This window comes from Dipodomys ordii, unplaced genomic scaffold (genome assembly GCF_000151885.1).
Source record: "Dipodomys ordii isolate 6190 unplaced genomic scaffold, Dord_2.0 Scaffold59, whole genome shotgun sequence".
NCBI classification, from domain to species: domain Eukaryota; kingdom Metazoa; phylum Chordata; class Mammalia; order Rodentia; family Heteromyidae; genus Dipodomys; species Dipodomys ordii.
Genome location: NW_012267275.1, coordinates 10,156,286 through 10,171,777, shown reverse-complemented (window position 1 = coordinate 10,171,777; position 15,492 = coordinate 10,156,286).

Here is a 15,492-nt window from a genome sequence, read left to right as displayed (position 1 = left end):
ACAAGTAGAAAAGTTCAAAAGCTGACCAGATAAGTTGAAGTTAAGTGAAATGAACCCCGATAAGGACATGTGCTTTTTTTTTCTTGCTATTGTTACTAACGTATTTATTTGTTTTTTGTATGTCCCTCCCCCACAGTATAATCCCTGTTTTCACTGTATTTTATGTTGGTATAATTTGGGGAGGGGAAGGGAAAAAATAAAATGTTTAAATAGGGATACAGGTTGATCCATTGCAACAATGAGATGTAGAAGACACTATATTGAAAACCGAACTTTACAATTTAGGCAGGGGGAGGTAGTTGTGGAGGTGGGAGGGCAGGGAGGGTAGAGGAAAAACAAAGGAAGAGGCAACAATGTTTGATAAGAAATGTACTCATTACCTTACTCAAGTAACTGTAACCCCTATCTACAGTATTTTCAAAATAGAAAAACTTATTAAAAACTAAAAGAAGAACAAATGTTCTGTTTATTGAGATATTTAATTTCAAGGAATGGTTTTCATCAGGTTCTCGTCAATTGATCTCTGGGAAAGTAAAAAAAAATCATCATAATCTTCCTATTTATCAAAAGTTGTATGTTTTCATAAACAATGCACTCAAGAGCAAGTTAGAGATAGCAGTTCTTAGAACCTCTATTTTCTATTTATTATCCTATTTATTTCTGTTTTAATACTTTTACCAAGGACTATGAGAAGGAGGTCTGTGTTTTCAAGTTTTTGGTTTTGTTTTGTTTCTTAGCCAGGATTTTGGTAGAAAAGTGCTTTTGTCTCTGCATAAGGCTTGAATGAGAAGACCTGTACATAGGTATGTTTTCTTTAGAATATAAATAATTGTTGTGTTTGCTTTTTTGTTTATTTTTTAACTTGAAGGCGATAATAGAAATTCTAAAGACCCAAAATTTCCACTCAGTATCATCTTAGTTGTATACTATGACCTTCTGTCTATAGGTTTTTAATTTATGAAAATATTCCAACTAACTAGTTATTCTTGGAGGAAAGTTTAACAAGTTCCTTCCAAATAGATGATTACACAGACAGGAGAGTACAAATCAATTTGGTATGAAAAGTTACCAATATAAGATCTAATTAGATGAAATGGTATACCTATAGCAAATTGCTATTTGGGGGCTTAGAATGGTAACCTCCAGCAAAAGTCTTTATCCTAGAAAACATATTTAGCTAAATAAATTAAATACTTGAAAATGCTATTAAAATCATATAGAAGTAAAGTTTTCATTTTACTTTCTTCAAACCAATATAATATTTTCTGGTTTAATTTGTCACTTCATTTAATATGTAAATGTTTATTTAAACTGTCATCTCATATGCAAGAATTTTTCAAGGCCTAGATCTCCTTCTGTGGGGACACAATCTTCTATGGTTAACAAGGCATAGTTTTACCTTGTATTTGTAGGATTACTCTGGAAAAGAATAATATACTCCATTTGATACTGCTAAATTCGGCACAATGCAAGTCTGCTGTCAGGAACGGCAGCATTAGGATGAATCAATTAAGAATAGTATGATAGGGCTGGGAAGGTAGCTCAGCGGTATAGTGCATGCCTTGCAAGCATGAGGCCCTGGGTTCGATTCCTCAGCACCACATAAACAGAAAAAGCCGGAAGTGGTGCTGTGGCACCAGTGGTAGAGTGCTAGCCTTGAGCTAAGAGCTGAGGGACAGAGCCCAGACCCAGAGTTCAGGCCCCATGACTGGCAAAAAAAAAGAATAGTATGATAAACTTTGATTTAAGTAAAACATTAGCCATTTCTTCCTTATCTATTTCTATGACAAATGGAAATAATATGTGCTTACAAATAAGTGAGATGATATATATGAGTTAGAATCTTAGCTTTTGCAAGTAAGAGAAAGCCAGTATATTTTTGGTAAGGTTGAGGTTTCCTGTTAGATTTGGAAAATGAAACGAAGTATGTATCTTATAAGATAAACGTGGTTTTAATCTCTTTTAGAGTTGATCTAGAGACTTCACTGTTATCAAACAACGAGGCCCCTTCTCACATTTTGCACACTCAATACCTGACTTCATTTTTGTGTCTGGATGGTTGAAACTCATTGTATATAATTTAAATTTAGTGAAAAGTAGTGGGAAGAAGAAGTGATGGAAAACTCCCTATTAAATATATAGGGAGTTTATTGCAAATATTGGCCAGTTGATAGGCCATTGGTTAGAATTGGGTCTGACAGTCACTTCAGCCTTCAAGGTATATCATTTTTGTAATAGATACAATTTAAATATCTGTTACTCTTCTAATAAAGGAGAAAATAATAGATGCTGGTTTAACAAAAAGCATGAATTTTTTAAGACCTAAGGACAGAAGTGGAACTGCACTTCTGATTGCAAGGTCAGTGGTTACAGACATTCCAAAGTAGGGCAGACTCTTCATCTCTAATTCTTTCCCTCCATATCCATCTTCCCAGACTTTGCAATCTATATCATTCTAAACATGAATATTGACTAGGTGGTACTTTTCCAATTTCCCAGTTCATTGTCTCTTTCACTTCTAGTTCCAAAATTACCTGAATGTTCTTTTCTTATTTCAATTTGGCCAGCATTATTTTGGACTAAACAACTGCAACAAGTAGAATAATTCTATTTCTTAAAACAGCTTATTTTTACCACTGGTGGAATAAACATGGACTAGATTTTTAAAAAATTGTGAACTGATGTAATTCATTCTTAGGAGTAATCATGATAATTATTGAAAAACAACCACAATAACTTTGTTGGACTTTTAAAATATTGTATTTCTTAGTAGAAAGTATTTGACTCTATCATTTCTAGTTGATAAAATGATAGATACTTTTTATGGTTCAGTCTTGGACATTTAAGATTTGTATTTCATGTAATATTTTGAGATGTTTTACATGAACCATTAAGTAGAAAACACTTGCTTTTACTCAGAAGTGCAAATTAATATCGTTCTTGTAATATAGGAAAATATGTTTCCTTTTTTTCCTGTAGAGAGCAGTTTGTTTTGCAGTTTGTTTATTAATACTGGAATTGGAGCTTTGGGACTGGCATTTGGTAGGCATATACTCCACCTCTTAATCCATTTCTTATACCTATATTAAGCTTTAGTTACTTTCATAAAATTTCTTTAAGTAGTTGTAATATGAGACAGAGCAGTTTATTAATAAAATACATTTTGATCTGTGTCACACCTTTCAACAATCTCATCCCCCTTCACCCTTACTTTTCTTAATTTTGTCATCTGTACGATGAATTCTTAACTATTTTCCCTTCTTACCCCCTTCATTTTTTACCCTTCTCCTTTTTATTCCTCCCATCTCAGTAACCATTTCCTGTTATTTATTTGATTTCATAGCTGTTATTTATTTATTTATTTATTTTTCTGGTCTTGGGGCTTGAACTCAGGGCCTTGGCACTATCCTTGAGCCTCTCTGTGCTCAAGTGATCTACCACTTGAGACACAGCACCACTTCCTGCTTTTTCTGTTTATGTAGTACTGAGAAATCGAACCCAGAACTTCATGTATGCTAGGCAAGTACTACTACCAAGGCACATTCCCTCTCCAAAAGGCCTATTATAATTCAAGTAATCAATTTGTAGTTGCTTGCATACCACCCAGCATCCTTAATTATAGATTTATAAGCATGTTCTATTTACCACTAATGAAACAAACCACACAGTGTTTATTTTTCTGAGTCTGGCTTACTTCACTTAATGTAATTTTTTTCCAAGTCTTTTGATTTCCTTACAAATGGTATAATATCATTTCTTGTAATGGATGAATAACATTCCATTGTGTACATATATCATATTTTCTTGATCTATTTGTCCATTGAAGGACATTTTAAATAGGGTTTAGTAATATATTTCCTGTCTGACCTGGACTGTAATTCTGTAACCTATTCCTCCTGCTTAAATGTGAAAACAGATGTGTGCCTCCCAGCCAGTATTTTGGAGATGGGGTCTGGATCACTGTCTCCTCAGGTAGGCCTTGACCCTAGGTCATCTCCAGTCTATACTTCTAAAAGCTGATTACAGATGTGAGCAATCATATGCTACTTGTCTTATATTAATGACCTATCTAATGTCTAATAAGAATTCCAATAGGTAGTATGGCATATGGATCTTAGAAAGCACTGTGACTATCAGATTTTTTTTCTGTTGTCTGTATTTTACCGTAGTTCAAGTATGTATTGAGTCCTGTGGCCAGAAGGAAGTGGGCCAAGTAAGGTTCAAAACTGAAGTGTACACTAACAATCATTCAGAAATAAACATATATCATAGCTGGGTGCCTGTGGCTCACGCCTGCAATCCCAGCTACTCAGTAGGCTGAGATCTGAGGATCATGATTCAAAGCCAGCCCGGGCAAGAAAAGTCCTTGAGACTCTTATGTCCAATAAACCAGCCAGAAAAGCAGAAGTGACGTTGTGGCTCAAGTGGTAGAGTGCTAGCCTTGAGATGAATCACTGAGGGACAGCGCGCCCAGGCCCAGAGTTCAAGCCCCATAAACAACCAAACAAATATATATAATTTAGATTGCTGACATATAGATGATATTTTTTTAACTCCTGGAGTGTGCCAAGTCCATCAAGTGCTTTACTAGCATTTTCCTATTAGATGCTAATATTCATGATCCATCCTGGGAAAATAAAATCAATGAATTAACTGAATGTGCCCAAATTCACACAGATAATAGGTGGCAGCCACATTTTACTTTTTTTTTTCCTTTTTGTATTGTAAAGATACTGTACAGAGGGGTTACAGTTACATAAGTAAGGTAATGAGTACATTTACTATGGAGTAGGCAGCCACATTTTTAATCATGATATAATAATTTTAAAGTATTTTATTTTTTACATTGTTTTCTCAACCAAAATTACTTCTGTCCTCTGTAAATTTACTATTTTTAATTAATTTCCCTCTAAAGTAAAATGCATTACTGAAATATCAATGAGAACCCGAAATTCTGTTTCAAGTTTCCATTGAATTTACCCTGATACATTTACTATCTTCAGCTAATTAATTTAACATTTATTAAGAGTTTTCTGTATTACAGTGTTATTACAAGTTGTATGAATGCAGTAATAAACAAAAAAGTACTCATTTTGTGCTTTGTCTTTATAGAGCTTACATAAGATTAACAAATAATTAACACTACATTAACTAAATCTATATGATGTTAGTCATAACAAAAAACAGTGGTAAATACAACAGAAAAAATATTTACCTCATGGAGCTTGGAATTAATAATATTTTAGTTCTTTAATAGGTATTTGGTCGCCATATGTATTTTACCACAGGACTACTTAGTGGAAACTACAAGCCTAAGTAACAAAGGCAATCAAACAGGGTATTATGATGAGCTGGAACAAAGACCACCAGAGGATGAGGTTAGAGAGAAAAACAGAACTATGTTGTAGAAGCATGGTAAGGGGAGAAAATTTGGTTACCATTTTGAGGTTCATGGGCAACACTGGAAGGTTTAGAATAAGAAAGGAGAATCATTTATATAGAATCTCATCTATATTCTGAGAAGATCACAGTAGGCATCAGGTCAAATGAACTCTGAGAGAACATTAATGTAGCAGATGTCTACTGAACAACCTTCAAAAATATTACATGTTCAGTGCTATATAGAAACATGCTATATATGAGGAAATACAGATGTCACATAATTGGTTTTAATATTCTAGTTGTTTTAAAAAGAAACTAAAAAAATTACAACTATATTTTAAGTAGTATGGATCCTTTGTTGGTCATGATGTGGAACACTAAGGACCTCCATTTATTGTTGCTTGAGTGCAAAATGATGCTGTCCCTAGGAAGCATAGTGACCATTTTTTTATAAACTTAATGATAGTTTTAAAAAAAGAAAAAAATATCTTAATGATAGTATTCTGTCTATAAAATTCAGCAGCATTGCCTCTTGATATTTACCCACAGCAGTGAACTTATTTCCACATATGCAAAAAAAATGAATCAGGGAAGTTTAATTCATAATTGACAATATTGGAGCAATCAGAAGTTGAATGGACAAATTGTGGTATAAACAGACAATGGATCATAACTTGATAATAAAAAGTGAGCTATTCAGTCATAGAAAGAATATATAGGAACCTTAAATTCATATTAGTAAATAGAAGAAAATAACTATAATTCCAATTATATGATTCTTAAAAAAATTATAAAAGAACCAAACAAACAAATGACCAAATGTAAGGAAGATCAGTAAGTACTAGAAGATGAAGTTGAAAGAAAAGGGCACAGAGGACTTACAAAACAATGGAAATAGTGTGCATGTTCTGCTCACAGTGTATATAAAACACATTTAAACCTTTGCTCAAACTGACAGCTTATACCAGAGGGAGGAAGTTTAGATGGTTGTGACATGTCAATGTATGTTTATCCATGGTAACAAGTATTGTATTTGATGAGGAGTGTTGAGAACTGTACAAATTATTTATGTGTAGTATGGTGGAAGCCATGCCTGTCTCTGGTTGGGAAATATATTTTTGCAGCTCCTTCCTAATGCACTCTGAAATTAAATCTGCTCTAAAAATGCTCTCTAAAATAAATAAACAAATCTGATTATGGCAACAGAAAGATTTAAACAAATTACAAATTATGTAATTAGGGCTCTTGGTTTTTTTTTCATTTTCCTTTTTTTGTCGTTTGTTCACTTGCTTTTTAATTTCTTCACATCCTTCATTATTCATTTTCTTTCTTTTTGATATGCCATTTTCTGGTTTTGTTGGTTTATTTTTTGTTGTTGTTAATTTTCAGTAAATAAAATAGGAGCACACTTGGCCACTTTTATAGATTCAAGGTCCATTTAATATAATTCACCAGGAATGCAATTCTTTTAAAATGTAAAAAAGGCTGTGCAATCAAGTTCAAACAATTAAGCATAAATCAATCATTTACCTAGAAAAACAAGCGAGTAAATTACTAATCTTTGCATTAACAGTCATATTTGCACATAAAATAACAGATTCCTAATGTAAGAGTTTTCTTCAAGATGACATATGTGACATGTATAATTGGCAGCATTATTTTTTCTCTATTGAAATATTTGATCTTTTCAAGGCTTTAGAATATATAAAATATGCTTTCTGATGCACAGAACGGATAACCTTTCTTTTGCTTACATCTTGTTATGTGATCGCAAAGAACATGAGCTCTTAATTAAAAAGAGAGAGTGCTAGATATGCATTGAAACAAAAGTTCCTTCTTTTTCTGAGTGAGCACACTTGTGAAACTGATTTCCTCAATGGCAGGGCCAGGTGGAGAGATGGAGGTCACCTCTGTGTAGCAGCATGCTCCTCCCAGATCGATAGGAAGCCAGCAAAGCTGTCTTCCTCAGTGACCAGATGGGCCAAGTCCTGCAGAATGGTCCACAGCCATTATTCTGTGCATCAGGCTGTGCAATTGATTTCAAGATAACAGACAAGAGGGAAAGAGCTGTCAGGCTTGACTGCCTCCTGTCAATGCAGGAGCCCTGGAGCAGTGTAATTCAGAAATTTTTTGTCAATTTGAGGGAGCTAGGGTGGAATCTTGACAAGATGATTCTTTACTTGTTATGTCTTTTGAGGGTGCAGTGGGGACGCTGTTTTTGGTGCCTAGGCAGTGAGTAGACTGGTAATGGTAGTACATCATGAAGCATGGCTCAATTTCATAGGCAACTTCCACAGCCTGCCCCTCCCCCCTCCCCACCTCTTCCCCCCTCCCCCCCTCCCTGCCAGAGGAAAGTGTTTTAAAAAGGTGCAAATTTACAAACCTTTAGTTTGTTTTCCAAATTCTATTCAAAATAGTCTACTTCTTTCAGAACTCTTACCTTGCATTATTATTTTTCATTTATTTACTTCTTTACATGAAAATCTCTTACTTGGTGATTTCTAAATTTCAAGCATCTACAGTGAATAAAATTTCTCTAGGTTTGTAATCAAAATTTTAATAAGGAGAGTGAACAAATGAACATCTCAGGAACTAGGGGACAGACTGCAAGCATTGCCACAGTTATATTTTGAATTGGATTGAGTAAATCACGTTACAATAATTGTGTCATTTTCAGATGGATTTAAAATCATGTGTCAGGCTGTGCTAAATCATGTGAAAAGTGTGAGAATGAAAACATTAATTACATCTCATAGGTAAACATCAAAGAGACTAGACAAGTCTTGCTTTTGTTTTGTTTAAAACTGGAAATGTCAGCATTACTTGACTACTAATTCCTCAGGGCCTCTTTATTTTGTCATATTTCATCTGTTGTACCATTTCATAAACATTTAGATTGCTGTTCTGTAGTTTAACAAACAATGATAACATCAAAGTGTCTTTTTCTGAAGTTTTACTGCAAGTTTGAAATAGGAGCATAGGGTTCTATGGAATGAAAAGTCTGTTCAATGTAAACTGAGCAATCATGTCTATTTTGAACAAAATAAATCCAAAGAATAAAAGATTAACTGACCAGAAGTTACAGTGTGTTAAGTGGTAAAAATGCAAGTGAGGTTTCTCAGATGAAATGCAGTTCCCATTTGGAAGACAAAAAAAAAGCAATTAAAGAAAACAGCATAAACAAAGCAAATAATGTAATAGTGTTCAGTCCTTTTAGGTTAAAGCATAATCTTTGCAACTGATCAGTATGTAAATGATGTAATCATTGTAAGGCAAGGGATTTAAATTCTAGGGGAAATGTTCATTCAACAAATACTTAAGTTTCCTACTAAGAGCTTGGTTGAGTCATATGGACACTTGATTGATATTTCTAAAAAAAATTAAATCTGAGGCAAGTAATTTTCTTCTGTGGTATTTATGTACTATATAAACACTAAGTTCCTCTTTCAGTTCGATAAACATAGAATAGTAATCTTATGTGCTTGCAATAGTTAGTGTTATTTTCCATAAATTGGGCAAAATGATCTTGAGTCATTCATAATTTTAGTGCATTTAAACATAATTGTTAAGATGGATATCTTATGAGAAAATATTAACATTATATGCGCTCAAGAAAAAAATTGATTTTTCATTTACAAAAATTTAGTGTTAGTTTGAAAAATAATATGTAAATTTCTCTTGTACTAAATAATATGTTCATAAATTGATATGTTTGCAAATAATACTAGCATATTCTTTTCTTCCTGGTTTGTTAAGTTTATGCTTTATAAAGGTAGGATGTTCAATCTGGTAAAATGTTTCTTCTGTATTCACTGAAATAGCATACGGCTCATTCACAATGTATAGTTTTATTTAGAAAAAAAATTTATGTAGATCTGGTGTCATTTCTTCTTTCATGTTGATAGGATTCTATAGAAAAGTCATCTAGCATCAGAGTCCTTTCTGTAAATATTCTGAATCAAGCCCTCAAGTTTTATAATTCACATAGTATAATTCAGACTTTCTATTTATTTTGTGACAAAAATTTGGACAACTTACTTTTTGCCTGTAAATTTGCACATTTTTTCTAAATATGTGGATATTTGTCACAAATATTCACTATAAATCCCTTTAAAATAATGATATATAAAAATCTGTAGTGCTAGCCCCTCTTAACTTGTTAGCGCTGTCCTTTTTATCTTACTTTTTAATAGTCTAGCTATAATGGGATTTTTTTTCTTTCGAAATTCAAAACAACTGATTTTCTGTATTTTTTCTTGTTTTCCACTTCATTGATTTATGACATAGAATTATTTGCTCCTTTTTCTAAATACGTTGGGTTTATTTGAGTTTTCTTATTCTCGATGTTTATCATGATTTTTAGACCTGTATTTTCAAACACAATAATTTAAAGCCATTTTCCTATAAACATTATTTTAGCTATGGCTCACAAATATGATACCTTGCAAATTCATTGGCATTTAATGTCAAACATTTTCTAATATACCCAAAGTTTCTTTGGTGAAATTTGTTATTCAGAAAAATATTGGTTAATTTCAAGTGTTTGTAGATAATTCAGGTATATTTTTGTTTCTGATTTGCATTCATCTTAGTAAGAAAACATTTCTCAGTGTTATTTCAATTTTTTGAATTTTTTTCTTTGACACAGAATATAGAATTGACATATTATCCTTATGTGAAATAGAATGTGAATTGTGTCTTACTCATGCTGTTCTAAAATTATCAAGGAGGACATTTTATTCCTCAAATCTTTGGTAAGCTTACTGATGATTGAATGTTTTGTTTTCTAGTAATGAGGAGTTTTGAATTGTTGATTTGTCCATTTATAGTATCATTTTGTCAAATTTTTTCTATAATGTTTTGCAGATCTGTCGTTTAATGTATGAACATTTCATTTTTGATGATTTAGCCTATTCTCATGAACAACTCTTTTTATTCTGATTCTATGTGTCAGTCTTTATCTCTAATTATTAATATGAACAGTTTGAGTTTCTCATGTTTACATATATTTATGCCAGTTTGAAGTTTGGCTTTTCTAGTTTTATATTAAAGGACATAGGTACTAGACATCATAAAGTTGATTTTTATCATTTAAAAATTATCTCTGTATTTTTACTTTCTCAAACATCATAGATATGTAGTATCCAACTTTCATTTTTTTAGTGTTTTTTATTGTGAAAATACTATACAGAGGGGTTACAGTTATATGAGCAAGGTAATGAGTACATTTCTTATCATATTTCATAATGCTTTATATGCATTTTTCTTCAGTTATAAAATTCCATTCACTATATCATAAAATTCCTGGTCTCAGAACATTTATTATTTTAAATTACATACATTTTTTGTCAATTGTGATACTCTTTAAAATACTTTGATATAAAAGCATGCAACATGAAACATTAAAAGTTATTTTGGGATGGGCAAATAAGATGAAATTATAAATTCAAAGATTAGAATTGATACTATAAATACCAATTACAAAAGAGAAATACATTTTTCTATATTTAAAATTTGTGAAGGCAGATTTAAAATTATTAGACCTTTCACAGCTTGAAAACTTTCTAAATTGTTAAGTAGCCATTTTATTTGATGAAAGAAGTATATGTAATACTTTAGAAATTGTCATTTTTATGTATCTAAATTTATGGTGACTTGTAAAATAAATATTAAGTGCAATAGAAGTGCATTGATTTGTATCATTCTTCTAAATGTCTTTGAGCAAAAATAAATAAAAATAAAAGATATAAACCATTTGCCAGGCATTGGTGACTCATGCCTGTCAACCTAGCTACTCAGGAGGCTGAGATCTGAGGATCGTGGTTCAAAGCCAGCCTGGGCGCTCAGGCCCAGAGTTCAAGCCCCATGACCTACAGAAAAAAAGATATAAACCAGTTTACACAGAATTATGCATTTTTGATGAGTTGCAAAAAATAAAACGGATTAGGAGAATATTTTAAAGTATCAGATGTGGGGCTGGGAAGGTGGCTCAGTGGTAGAGTGCTTGCCTTGCATGAATGAAGCCCTGGGTCCGATTCCTCAGCACCACATAAGCAGAAGAAAAAAAAAAAGAAAGAAAGAAATTTTAAAGTGTCAGATGTAAGAAAACGATCCAAAGGGAATAATATGCACAGAGAATAGGAAGTCTCTGTGTTGGGTATAAAGGGACAAGTTTATTGGCAGTAACAGTAAATACACACATGCAATAGCTCATAAGATATGTGCTTGTTCTTTATATAGGTGACATAAAGATATGTGGTATTTTACACAGATTTTAGATTTTATTATATGATTAAAGCAGGTGCCATTTTAGGTTTATGGGCAAGCAAAATGCATAACAAGATCTTATTTGAATCCCTAAAGGTAGACTGAGTGGCAGTTTCTACTTAGCATGTGTGACCCTGTATTTAATGCCCAAAATATGTGTGTATGTATATGTGTGTATGATAGAGAGAGAAAGAGAGAGCCTATGTGAATTCTAATCTAGTAAAACTACGGAAAATCAATCAAGATTAAGGATAGTAAGTAAAAAACTACTGCAATTATGTAAACATAAAGCATTTAAGACACTATAGATCTAGGAGTGAGGCCAGAAATAAGTGAAAGGAATGGGAAGGGGAAACAAAGGAGGAGGCTACAATGCTTGATAAGAAATGTACTCATTATCTTGCCCATGTAATTGTAACCCCTCTGTACAGTATTTTCACAATAAAAAAATAAATGAAACGAATGTTTTAAACTTAGAAGTGGCAACATTATATACAAAACCAAATATTTTAATTATTTCTTTGAAAATATTGATATGAAAGAAAACATGTAACAACATTCTAAAGCTAAAAAATAATATTTTAAGGAAGCATTTAATTACTTTCTGCATTTAAATTAACCGGATGTTTAAATTTTACTGTATTTCTGGTATTTTTTTCATAGATCATAGATAAGTATAATAAAATGTTTTGTTCACATAGTAAAATTATCATTGTTTACCCACATAATCCAGGTTTATTTTTTTCTGTCACTTAAATGTATTTTCTGCTTTTAGAGTATATTTGTATTAGAAAATACATTTAATATGGTTAACTACATATCTGAATTTTCTGTCAAAAAGTTTATACAATTGTACATGTAAGTATCATAAAAAAACAACAATATTTTAGTAAAATTCAGGGCCTCAGCATGCAAAAGTTATTTTGTATTTTAATGTTCATCATACTATTATTCAAGAGATCTGTATTTTTTATCTGCATAGACTGTACACAGTATTCTGTGTGTTGAATGAATGCAAATGCTCCTCACAAATAGGTTGCAAAATTAAATATGTCTTTAGAGTTTTTCTTCATTTGATTGAGGATTTTTTTTTCAATTTACTAAGAAGAAAATTGCTTTCAGCACTTTAAATGTGCTCTCATTGTTTAGCTACAGATCCTCAAGTGTCCTAAATCACAGATATGTATCTTAAATGTCATCAGGGACTTTCTGTGTTAATCCATCCCTTTTCAGAAGAACATGCCCTTGGCACTTTTATTCAGGATTCAGTGATGTTGTTTAATCGACAATTTAAAATTTGCAACACGCAATGCCTCTATCCCTAATCCCCTAACTATATTTGCGTCTCTTGTAAGTCATAAACAGGCCAAGGACACTGAAGTCTTTAAGTTTCAATAGCCTGTGGGATCTGGGATGTATATCAGCCTGTACATATGTAACATGCTGAGAAATACCAGTGGTGCAGAAAAATATGCTTCTATTCCTTGATCAGTATAAGTTAATAGTTCTTTATTTCCTCCCCTTCATTTTGCATTTCCAGCTCAATGCTGTGAAACCCACTGACAGTAAATCCCTGGAAACTAGAGTGTGTGAGAGAAGAATTTGTTTACTAGTAGGGAAATTTCAATTACCCCCTGCAGTTTTTTGGGATACAATTTACAGACCATTTCCATTGTGTATAATTTTTACCAAGGGCAAATATTTTTGTTGCTGTTGATGCTTGTGAAAGAATTTAAAAGTCCCTCTGAATATTCAAGATAGAAAGAGAAAAGTTTGACAGAAACAGGTTGATGTAGTGTTAATAAGAAATAAAATGAAATAAACATAAACATTTATAAGTTGCTTGATTAAGGGGAAGTTATGAAATAAAGACAGAAAATGACTGAAAAAGACCAATCATAATATCCATTCTCTTAATCTAAATTTAATATAAAGTCATGAAATATGACCATCTTTTGAGGATTTCACATTTTGAGAAGATATTTTCAAGCCAGGCACCGGTGGCTCACGACTGTAATGCTAGCTACTTAGGCGGCTGAGATCTGAGGATCACGGTTCAAAGCCAGCCCGGGCAGGAAAGTCCATGAGACTCTATCTCCAATATACCACTAGAAAACTGGAAGTGGCTCTGTGGCTCAATCGGTAGAGCACTCACCTTGAGTACAAGAATGGCACCCAAGCCCAGAGTTCAAGCCCCACGACTGGCAATAAAAAAAAAAGAAGATATTTGCTTGTAAAAACTGTGTCAAATGAGAGCTGGATATTCATTTGTATTTTGTCAACTATTATTATTCCTTACTGAAAGTAACTTGGAAATGAAGAGCTTGAAGTATTTTTTTAAAAGGTAGTGTAAAACCAATTTTTAAAGGAGATCATAATTAACTGTATATTTAGAAAAACCCCTCCTACCCAAAGAAAACCTAGTATCAAGATCAGGAACCAAATATTTAAAGTAATTTTTAATGAACTTTTTCTGTAGCGATGAAATCATAAATTGATAAAAACAAAAGCATTATTTAAAAAAGAACCATAGGTTATAACCTGAGAATTGTGAGAAATTTAAATAATTTGAGGAGTATTTAAGTACTCTAAATCAAATTATAGCACTAGATTCTGTATTTTAAGTCTTAAAAATAGAGGAATATCAGATAAGGAATCCTGCCAAATAGTCTTCAATTTTATGTATATATGTATGTCTGTCTGTATGTATTTATTTATTATTTAGTACAAATGATGTAGCTTAAATTTAGGGCTTCAAATTCTTGCTTGGCATTTTACTGTTAGTCTTTAAGTTATTTGATATTTTCAAAGTTTTTTGTAAATCACTAATATTTTCCTACATTGAGCATATAGAACATTGGTTTGCATGTATTCCTATACTACATGCATATGTGTTTACACACATATATAAACTCACATAATACATACTTTCTCTTTAATGTTTTCCTTTCAGTTCTTAAGATTTTAATTTATATGAGAAATAATTTTATATTCTAAGATTTAATTTAAATGCATCTAAATCTGATATGCATATACCTATTTTGCATATAATTTTTAATAGAGAAAGAATATAATTAAGCTTAGACATGACATCTTTATCACATATTAAGTGAGAAGTTCTTGGCTAGACTTTAGGACTTCATGTATGCATTTATTTTTTCATACTTGTATCAAAACTGAAGCTTGAGATTGTTACTACAATGCCTAAGGAAACATAGGAATGTATATTTAATAATGAATTATTTTACTTTTCAATTTATGTTGTGCCAGAATAGCAAGATAATTACTAAACTCCATGAGTCCCATTTTATAGAACATATGTAATTGATCTAATATTGGATACAGTTAAGGAATTTGGCACTCTAAGTTTACTTCTGATTTTAATATTAGAGTGGAAAATTAAATGGAAAACATTTCTGCATAGGATTCCAGAGTGTCTGCAACAACTTTATTCAAAAAATATCTCTATAGATATATCAGATTATATAATTAATAACAGGGATGCCTGAAATCTCTCCCTGACCTTCAGTAAATTTAGAAGTATATTTTAACTCAACAAAATGTATTGCAGATCTTATATTTATTTAGTTACTAGATTTAGATAATGGATACTAAAGCTTTTTTTGCTGTGTTCTTTACCACATTTTACTATGCTTCAATAAAATTTGGATAACTGCAAAATTTTATGAGATTTTAGATTTTTCTTCTGAATAGTGATTAAAATATTGGCTCTGGATCCAAAATGCATAGCTTCAACTTTCAGTTTCACCCTTTCCCAATGGGATATTTTGGGGAGAAATCACTGAGAAAAAGAAGACTTTAGGCAAAGTACAAGTAGTTTAA